Source organism: Silene latifolia, chromosome 1, assembly GCF_048544455.1.
Source record: "Silene latifolia isolate original U9 population chromosome 1, ASM4854445v1, whole genome shotgun sequence".
Lineage (NCBI taxonomy): Eukaryota > Viridiplantae > Streptophyta > Magnoliopsida > Caryophyllales > Caryophyllaceae > Silene > Silene latifolia.
The window spans coordinates 25,939,792-25,951,565 of record NC_133526.1 but is presented as its reverse complement, the minus strand read 5'-3'; the positions used below and the strand labels follow the sequence as shown (position 1 = coordinate 25,951,565).

The 11,774-nt window shown below is 32.7% G+C and overlaps 1 long non-coding RNA gene across 1 annotated transcript; it reads right to left on the bottom strand.

The window, feature by feature from the left end:
* Positions 1 to 8,238: 8,238 nt before the first annotated feature.
* LOC141657026 (uncharacterized) lies at positions 8,239 to 10,313 on the bottom strand. The gene is made up of 3 exons (XR_012548640.1): positions 10,134 to 10,313; positions 9,926 to 10,035; positions 8,239 to 8,397 (listed from the first exon to the last, which is right to left on the bottom strand). It is a non-coding gene; the product is annotated as an uncharacterized LOC141657026 (long non-coding RNA).
* Positions 10,314 to 11,774: the final 1,461 nt, after the last annotated feature.

Below are 11,774 nucleotides of genomic sequence, written 5' to 3'. Positions count from 1 at the left end.
TGAAAGATTTGGGATTCTCATAAATCCTTATATGTGCTCGGATCTTCTACAAAATGTGCAACCTCTTATCACATAATGGAACATTCCGTCAAGCATTGAAATCGCTCATTGGATTCTACTTGAGAATTCATGACGTTTCTTGTTATGGCTCACAAATCAATCATCATGCTCTTATGCATATGATTCATAATTTGACATGTATATGATTATTCTAATGGCGGAAACATTAGTCACTAATAATCATGAGATCAACCGTTCTCAGGTTCAATGAACTACCATGACTGCTAACGGTAATCCCATTTTCATTCATATGAATAACCTATGTATATGTTGATACGATGTGTATCTCTTTAATACTAATCCAACATCCCATGATGTAATTGGATTCATCATTGTCCATTTTCATCCAGAATTGAAAACTCAAAAGCTTCTTTATGAAAGAAGGCATTGGCTCGTCATTCTTTAATGAGTAATGAGTTTTATACATTCAAGGATGATAGCTCCCACTAAATTCCATGTCTTCACATGAGAATTTCCTAACTCCCACTCAATTCAACATATTTCGAAATTGACTTCTCAATCGAAATTTGTCAAGAATATAAATATAAATTGCTTTGCCAAGTTACTAGGATAAAACCATATATGTTCCCATCACATCCTTTCAAAATGCCTATTTTGAAGTGGTCTTATCTCAACCTTACGGAAAGAGATTTTAATTCTCTAACACACTCATGTCATAATGATGTGTAGCAATGTCATTATTCAAATACAAATAATATTTAGAATACGTCCCTCGCAAATACCCTTTTGGAAGGAGATTTAACCATTTCATAGGGAGGTTAAGCAATGACATTTGTATGGTTAAAATGTTGGCTATAGAAGATATCGGAATATCAATTTTTGCAACTCGATTATAACTAGTATGTTACTATGATTCATTTAGGCTCTTAAGTAAATCTCAAGGTTGAAACTATTGGTCAAATATTTCATAAACTTAGTCAAAAACTTGTTGAGACTTTACATTAGTCATTTTCTTCCAAAACTTTCTTTTGGTCTCCTCGTGTAGTTATCTTGAGAATAATCTCTTATGATTACTACACTTGGTCTCTTTAGTCATATAGAATTAACATGAGACCATAGATCTCATCTATTCGGCATACTATGTAAATAGATATACCTTCATTCAAATCATTTTCTCTTGCGTAGATCTTCATTTACACAAGTACACAATTTTATCTTGCCTTGTGTGATGTGTCCTCATTTTGATGTGTCCTCATTTTTCTCCCACTCTATCTTTAGAATAAATACACTAAACATTCAAAGATAGCATATGAGACACAAATTAATGATGTTGAATTATAAGGAGAACTACCTCATAGGTAGACTAATTGTTATTGATTTTATATGTGTACTTGGTGATTGACATACCTTTAAGAGAGTTCATAGACTCAAAATCACTTTATAAATGATCATACACAAGCCTTAAGCATGTGGACATATAATGAAACCCGTCACTATAATTGTCTATTAGATCACCTTTAAGTGAATGATCTTATGTTTCAAAACGCAAGCATTTAAAGATGAAATTTTTAGAACGTAAAGGATAAATGATAAAACGGGTGACTTGGGTTGCAAACCAAGTCACCATCATCCAAAATACAACTCATTATCCAAAATACCTTTCCATGTCGAACACGGAAACTTAAAGTTCTAAAAATTCAAAACATAATTTAAAATAAGACAATGAAAAACAAAGCTCCATAAAAGCTATCCTTAGCTTCTCCATGGTTTCTCATGCTTGTTTTTCTTTTCCCTTGTCTTTGCTTGGTGGAGGCCCTATTTACAATAAAAAGGGAGATACATTATCACAACTTTGCATCACATTACCATAGTTGTATTAGAAACATAAAAGAAGGTTAGTCATTTACCTACTGGAGTGATCTTTCCAGCTTTGATATCACCAAGGTATTTGGAACAATTTCTTTTCCAATGTCCCATGCCATTACAATAATGGCACTTATCAAGAGGACCCTTCTTGACTTTGGAGGTGCTAGCTTCACAAGACTTAGCTTTGGTGAATGTGGGAGCTTGCTTCTTGCCCTTTCTCCCATTCTTCTTGAACTTCCCCTTACTCTTTGTGCTTATGTTAAGCACATCCTTGGGAGGGTTCACATTTAACCCCATGTCCCTCTCGGCTTGCACAAGTAACTTGTGCAACTCCTCAAGAGACACATCCTTGTCTTGCATATTGAAATTCACCCGGAATTGCACATATGCCTTGACTTTAGACAAGGAGTGTAGAATCCTATCTACGATGAGTTCTTTGGGGATTTCAACCTTTTGAATCTTCAAGGTCTCGACAAGCTCCATGAGTTTGAGCACATGAGGGCTAACCTTTTGGCCCTCTTTGAAGTCGAGATCAAAGAATGCCGCGGCCGCCTCATATTGGACGATCCGCGGAGTTTGTGAAAACATGGTCACAAGTTTGGAGTAAATCTCATTAGCATTGCCCATTTTGAAGGCTCTCCTTTGGAGTTCCGCCTCCATCGCAAATATTAATACATTTTTCATTGCGGCGGACTCCTTTTGGTAAGCCTCATAGGCTTCCCTAGTGGCCGCGGTGGACCTAGTGGAGGGTTCGGGTGGAGAGGCCTCGGTAAGGTAACGAAGCTTGTCGTCACCCTCGGCGGCTAATTTGAGTTGGGCATCCCACTCGGAGAAATTTGACCCATTCTTTTCAAGTTTACATCGATCCATAAAGGATCGGAGCCAAGATGAAGTAGCGAGTGGTGTAGCATTAGGAGTTGGTGTTGCCATTTGTTATGAATAAGAAGTGGTCTACAAAACAAAATATAAGGAGTAAAACAATTGTCGTTTTAATAATACTCGTAAAATGTATGATTTAAACAAGTTTTACGCATTTTTCTAGTGACCTCTACCCAACTAGATAAATGATTCCAAGACCCAAATTCATATCGACTTAGGCACGGTGGGGCCGATACATCCTTTATCAATATAACTCGGTGGATTAACGTTTAATCGATTCTACTTTTAGAACTCTTGGTCGATAATATTACATTAACAATTATCTATAGCCCAAAACACATCGACAAGGGCACGGTGGGGCCGATACATCCCTTATCAAATACTTTTGTTGAGTTCAATCCAAATTTCGAATAAATGTGTCCATGATCCAAACCCACATTAACTTGGGCACGGTGGGGCCGATACATCCCTCATCAACATGAATTCGGTGGATTAACATTCATCACCCACTTCCCCTACGTAACAAGGTTTGTACCCCGGTGTGGCCGAGTGCACTCCCTCACGAAATAGGTTTTCATGGTTTCTACTATTTGGTAAGGCTATGTCTCAATTGATAGTTTTAGCGAGAGGTCATGTCAATTTATTATCTATCACGTTTTAAGTGAACTAAAGCGGTGAACTACGATAATTCTAATTGACACGGTCGATAAACTCGATAAAAAAGACAATGCATGTTTAGTTATGGCGATTTAGCGATGCATGTGACATAAAATAAAATGCAAGCATAAAGATAAATAAATCCTAGTATGGCCTTTCCTAAAATAGAAAAACTGTTTAACTATTACATATTCGGAAACCAACTCCATTGGTCCCTTGAACTTCGGTTGTGACACGCATCTCGAGGTAACACCGTCTTTATGTATCGCCATTCTTGAAGAAATCCGTCTTTGGGAACTCCGGAATGAATAAAATTACATAATAAATTACATAATTTCCTATTATACATTTGTAACTAAAATAAAATAAATCTATTAAATTACAAAACGGTGATACGAGATCACAATAAAAATTACAACCGAATCGATATTCCCATACATTTCGGGAAATACCAATTAAAAAACTAAGGCCATACTAAGTAAAATTACATAATTCAAAATTACATAAATTAAAATTATGACAATCATAAAGAAAATGCAGCATTATATATGAACATGCTCAATTTTTATGCTAAATCGCCTTTTAATAGCCAATATCATATATTACTCGGTTTTTACGGATTTGCGTGATTTCAACGTTTTATAATCACAAAAATACATAAACTCATATTTATGCATAAGTTAATTACCCTAACCTCTTAGGACTCAAAATATAGTCTTCACTAATAATTTGACCATAATTAACTTTTATTTACAAAATTGTTCATAAATGGACCAAAAATTACAAAATAAGCTATTAAACTTCAAATAAATCCAAAAATTCCAAATAAATTCAAAATTTGAAATTTAAATTCATGAACATTCTGGAAAAATTCCATGACACTCATAATGTTCAAAAACTTTAGGTTAAAAATTTCGAAAATTTTTCCGGAAAAACAATGTTGCGGTTTATCGATTTATAATAAAATAATCATAAAAACATGGAAAAATTATTTTCATTAACTTTTCAATTTTAGATCTGAAAAAGATAATAAAATGCAACATTAGACGTTTTTCCTAAGTCATAGATTATGTTTTATTAATTTTCAACTAATAATGTCACTATTTATGCTATTTTTCTTCAAAAATTCATAAATCATGCAAAAGGACTTCTTTATAGCCAATTATTTTACACACATTTTGTAAAATTTCATGTGACAACATATTAATTTTCTATGACCAGATTCGAAATTTAACTCATATTAACCTATTTTTCACTTAAATCCGAATTTAATAATGAGAAATTCATTTTTCGAGCATAACAAGTCCAAAAATTATGAAAATTTACAGGTTATCTCAAAATAATATATATGTAACAACATATCCAAAAACCAAGTGAAAATTCGAAGTATAGCTAATTTTAGACCAAAAATGACATTTTTACTCATAAAATCACATTTAAATGCCATTATTGTAAATTATGAACAATAAAAATCCGAAAAATTAACCAAAATATCCTAAAACACTTTAGGACCAGAAATATTAACATGCATGTAATAATTTCGTGATATATCATAATAACACAAATTTTACAAGTTTTATTTGTTATTCATATAACTCGGAAAAACTTTTAACCAATTTGCATGCAAACAACCGTGGCTCTTGATACCGATTGAAGGAAATGTAGATCTTTATACATATTAACATACTCATATATGTTTAAACTAATTTGTCATAAAATTAAAACGGATCTTATGCATGCAAACAATAAAATAAATAGAGGAGAAATCATGTCCTTACATTGTAGATTTCGGCTATTAGGGCACAAGAGAGATCACCTATCTCCCTTGTTCTTGAGCTTTTCCAATGGAAGAATAAAGATCTAAGTGTAAGATCTCTCCCTATGTTTTATACCCAAGGCTCCTCTTAATTTTAATTAATATTACAATACTAGTATAATATTAATCAAGGTAGAAAATTGAACCAAAAATATTGTTTAACACTTGAATATTTTCGGTATTATTGAGGGAGGAGAAGAGAGTTTTTTTATCTCACTAGAAATCTCTATTTTTGATGATGGAATCGAATGAATAATAATCTACAACATTTTGTATATTATTGGGTAAAATTATAAGAAAAACAATGATGAATTTTTCTTCCCAAAACCGTGTAAGAGGAGAGGGAAAGGGAAGCCAATGCATGGACTTATTTGTCTTCACAATGCACCATAGGCTTGCATGGCTACTAAAGCAAAACAATCATTATGTTTAGCTACTAATTAAACAATTAATTAGCTTAAACCTCTTCCTATATTTCGGTCCATTTGGTAATATGGAATCCATATTATTTTTGTCAATTGTCTATATGTTACATGTCATATGTCACATATATTTGTTATGTATTTTTTAACATATTAAAAATCAACTTATTAATAAAAATACGTCACATACAAAAATTGACTTAGTAATTTCATAATTACTTGTGCCAAAATATTTTACTATTTATAAATCACAACAGATTGTATTTATAACAATTCATTCAAATTTAATTGTTACATTAAACAATTTATTTCATCCGAGTAATTATACAATTTAATTACTCAGACCGTATCTCATTTAATCACATTTCAATATGATACGTAAATTTTACTTCCAAAATCGTCCGTCAATTTTCAAGTAATTTAATTAACTCGTAACATTATACGATTAATTAAATAATCAATTAAGAGTGTTGCCCTATAGGTATGACCTAGGGGTCAATCGATCACCACCGTCACACGACGATAATGTCAAACTCTAGTCAGCCAATCATTACCGATATATGTTGACCAGTTGACAGTAACAAAATTACTTCCCAATTGTATTCTATATAATGAGATTTAGACACGTGATCATCATGATCAACAGTCGTGATCGCATTATTGTCGGAGGACACATATTCCAACAATGTGACATATTGACATTTGACAAAAATAATATGGAATCCATATTACAACATGGTTCGAAATATTGGGCATAATTAACATATTGTGTTAATTTAGATTAGTGGAATTCATCATTATTTCTCTAATTTAGGCATGCACACCTAGTGTCTTTTGTGTAAGAGCACAAAGACCATGCATTGGCCATCTCCCTTCACCCTACCCGGTTCTACATAGAAAAGAACAAGGGTTCTTTTACTTATTAATTTATCATTCACTATATGGAGTATTGTGTGAAAAAATTATTATTCATTCTTATCATAAAATTATTTTAGTGAGACAAAATAATCTCTCTTCCTCTCCTCTTCTCTCAACCGGTTTTGAGAGCCTAAAACCAAACATTTTGGTTCAATTTTTCACAAGATTAATATTATACTAGCTCAAATAATATTAATTAGATTAAGAGTTAGCTTTGGGTATTATTCCTAAGGAGAGATCCTACACTTGGATCTTGTTCTTTCATTAAAGGAAAGCTCAAGAACAAAAGAAAAGGAGATTTTTTTTGTGCCCATTTGAACCGAAATTTCAATGTAAGGATATGATTTCTTCTCTATTTTATTATATTGTTTGCATGCATAAAATCCACATTTAATTTTATGACAAATTAATTTCGACATATATGAGTATGTTAGTATGTATATGAATCTACATTTCCTTCAATCGGTATCATGAGCCACGGTTGTTTGCATGCAAATCGGTTAAAAGTTTTTCCGAGTTATAAGAATAACAAATAAAACTTGTAAAATTTGTGTTATTATGAGATATCACGAAATTAATCCATGCATGTTAATATTTCTGGTCCTAAAATGTTTTAGGATATTTTGGTTAATTTTTCGGATTTTTATTGTTCATAATTTACAATAATGGCATTTAAATGTGATTTTATGAGTAAAAATGTCATTTTTAGTCTACAATTAGCTATACTTCGAATTTTCACTTGGTTTTGGGATATGTTGTCACGTATATTATTTTGAGATAACCTGTAAATTTTCATAATTTTTGGACTTGTTATGCTCGAAAAATGAATTTTTCATTATTAAATTCGGATTTAAGTGAAAAATAGGTTAATATGAGTTAAATTTCGAATCTGGTCATAGAAAATTAATATGTTGTCACATGCAATTTTACAAGATGTGTGTAAAATAATTGGCTATAAAGTAGTCTTTTTGCATGATTTATGAATTTTTGAAGAAAAATAGCATAAATAGTGACATTATTAGTGAAAATTAATAAAACATAATCTATGACTTAGGAAAAACGTCTAATGTTGCATTTTATTATCTTTTTCAGATCTAAAATTGAAAAATTAATGAAAACATTTTTTTCCATGTTTTTATGATTATTTTATTAAAAAAATCGATAAACCGCAACATTGTTTTTCCGGGAAAATTTCGAAATTTTTAACCTAAGATTTTGAACATTATGAGTGTCATGGTATTTTTCCAGAATGTTCATGAATTTAAATTTCAAATTTTGAATTTATTTGAAATTTTGTGATTTATTTGAAGTTTAATAGCTTATTTTTGTAATTTTTGGTCCATTTATGAACAATTTTATAAAATATGGGTTAATTATGGTCAAATTATTAGTGAAGACTAAATTTTGAGTCCTAAGAGGTTAGGGTAATTAACTTATGCATAAATATGAGTTTATGTGTGACACCCTCAAATTAAGCCTTAAATAATCACGTAAATCTACAGAAAAACTGGCAGGATATGTTTGTAAATGGTTCAACTAGACAAAACCTGTAATTTTTAAAACTTTCCCAAACCATTCACAAACATCTCCGACTTAAGAGTGCCCAAAACCTGCAAAAGCTAATAAACTAATTTACATAACTATGCTAAAAACAAGGAATTATAGTGATACAAACCAAAGAAAAAGAGGGAGACATATGTCCCTTCAAAATATATACAAAACCAAAAGTTAAAAGGTTTACTACAAAAATAGCCAAACTAGGTCCAAGGTCCTTTTGCTCACTAGCTCGTCTGTGTACCCCAACTAAGCATCATCAACCTGTCAATCGCATTTTATACAAACACGAAAGCCACAATTCAGTGGGGAGTAACTTCGAGTCCTCCCAGCCACGAAATGTCATATTTAATGTAACATGTAGTGTAACATGTAAACAATATGATAAACAATTTAATTATCATGTATTCTAACCTATGACCCCTAAACTAACCAAAGTAAACTATCATGTGAAACATATAACAATTAGTAATCAAAACTTTATCAATTGTAACCGGCTTACATCTGACCTATTACAATTCATAAAATCACCATACAAGAAAGGGCAATATATCAAAGACAGGCATAAGTTCTTAGTACGGTCAATAGTCACTCTGTAACTCGAGTCTATACCACGAGGTAGGGAAGGTAATCGAACCGGTATCTTGGCTCGAGGTTCTATCAAAACATGGCCAAGATACAACACAACCCTAGCCTAAAATCTTGAGACCTAGACATGCGGATACACACCACCGCACCCAAGACCCACAATTTTTCTAAAACAAAGTGAGTACCCTAAGGAGTCCACCAAAGGGTTGGCTAGTACTTAAGCTGACCACTTACTATCAAAATAAGTAACGAGGTCATGCCCCAACTTGGATATAATCCCAGCAAGTCAGGAACACAAAGGTTATTAAGCAGTGAACATATACTCGTCAAAGACTATAAAGACCTATCTATGACAAACACAACAACCTGCAAGAAGTATTCAATACCAATTCTCCCAATATTAACAATATTAAAGGCTTCAGGGAATCTAGGGCCGTTTCTACAATATAAGAAACTATTAAATTCAACCAACTATACATGTGAACTATAAACTTGATAAATGGCCTAAAACAAAAAAAGGCCGATTATCCAATTCATATAAAATTTCATCCAACCGAATTTTTACCCGCAACCCCAGTCCTGAGACAGGTACGGGTTAAATTGCGGCTGACCAATCACTCAATTGACTGACATCGAATCAGTCAAAGGGACTAAGGCTCAGTTTTCGGCACAATCGTCAAAACATTGCAATTATTGCTATAAAATTCATTTTGAGCCTATTCATTACAATTTCATTTTATAATCTAACGTAACATGTGTCAACTACCATAATAAGCATACTTCATCATCAAAATTTTATTTACTACTAACCTTATTCATTTCCTAAGACTACCCACATGTTACTTTTACTAAACATATCATTAATAAACCCGATACTACAAGTAATGCATGAAAATCCGCGAAACAAGCAACGGACCAACCCGGGCCAACCCCAAGGCAGCCGTGGGCCTGCCTGGGCCTGCCGGGTCTGCTGGCCGTCACCCCTATCCCCCATTTCTCCATTTTTGTTCAGTTTAACACCGTCTGAAGCATCAACTAATCGTTCCCATACTAATATGTTAACTTAAACTAACCAAAAGACATGAATTAAACATGCATGCAACCATATTATCATGTGAATTTAACCACTCAAATAAAAATCACAAAAACATACAAACACCAAAGAATGTGACGATTATTCGTCGAGTAACTCGAAATATGTTACCTTAAGCTAGAAAATGAGCAATTAGCACCTTGAATACCAACCCTAATCTGCCAACTAACCACTATCTTCGACTATATACGAGTCCCCAAACTCGTCTTCCAAATCTTCACCTAAATAAACAATAAAAACACAAAAATAAGCATAAAAACCGAAATTTTGCCCAAATTCGTCTTAAATCAACATCAAGAAAACTGAAATTAAAATATACCAGGATGTAGATCTTGAAGAGAGGATTCCGAAAATATAAATTATGCGAAAATCCGACTAGAAACGAGTGAGTTATGGCGAAAATAGCTTGGATTTTGTATAAAAATGGTGTTTAAAGGTTTAGGAAAATGAAGAATGAAGAAGGAGGTGTGTTTGGTAAGAAAAATCAGAAAAAAGGAAGGGGAAGGGGGTGTGCCGCGTGAAAGGGAAGGAAAGGAGGAAGGGAGCGGGTTTAAGTCGGGATTTTACGAGTCGGTTTTGGCTCGTTTCGATAATAATTAGAACCGCTTGTCAAATGCAAATTCCGACAAGACCAAAGTTCTTAAACACGAGATTACAAGAAAATTGAATACTCATACGACCCATTTCCAAAATCGTTTGCCCAATTTTCAATAGAGTTGTCATTTTTCCCCGAAATGCCCTTATTTCGAAATAAAAAATTTTTACACGGTTAAAACTATTTTTAAACATTTCGAAACTATCAAAATAAATACTTTTCTTCAAAATATAATAAAATTATATTTCTTTGAATTATTATTACTTCAAATACATTAATATCAAATTTTACTTGATTAATAAGTTACTTTCGCAAAATAATAACGGTCCAAAATTACGGGGCGTTACAATCACCCCTCCTTTTAAAAAGTTTAGCCCTCGAAACTTAGAAGGAGAAATTATAGTATACAACATCTTAATAATATAATCATAAGAAAAATATAGGTATCTTTTCAATGAAACGGTGATACTCTTGTTGATCAGACAAGAACATCCACATTCATATCAAGATATAAAAATATTTCTACACCAATAAATGGGAAAACCCATTACTGGGACGTCACCAACAACGAGATTTAACACTCGTTAATGTTAAAACCATTAAAAATCATAAAAGCATTTTCAAAATTTTAGTTTAAAATTCTATAATAAGAATAATATCTTTACTAATTATGATTAAATACGGCTTAGTAACGCGGAAAAAAAAGTAAGAAAAAGGAATCATTACACAAAACGAGAATAGCTTAGGTATCCAATCGAACACTAGGGTTGAAAGAGAGTGAGAAATCATTTTCAAATGTTATAGAAAGAGGTCAATTTGTAGATTTAACTCCAAATTAAAAAAAATGAACCAAAAGTTTACTCAAACTATATAGAATCTATGCAAGATGGAAAACAACTCGGGAACGAGAAGTGCAAGTCGCGATAGGGAACTCACACCCAACAGACAAGAAGGAATTGAACTCTTAAAGGTGGAATTTTTGGATGAAGTCAATAAAGATGTCAACGAACAAGACGCTTTACTCAAGAGGTCAAATGAGTTCCATAAAGGAGAACACAACGGAACAAGCCAGAATAGCAAGAATGACAATTGTCGGAGATCGGAATTAGGAAGATCGGTACATCGAGAAAGGTTCACTCAATTTTCCAACCACAGAGTCATCCTACTAGGTCCTCCGAACATCAACAGGGCAACAACCAGAGGCCACACTAATCCAAAGAGCCATCTGAACCACTCATCGACAAGTCTACGCATAAGCTAATCCTTGAGACAATCCTATCCTCTACAATTAACTTAACCATTTCCCAATCAAAATGTTTCCACCAATATCCTCCACCAAACAAAATCAAAATCCAAAGTCGAAAC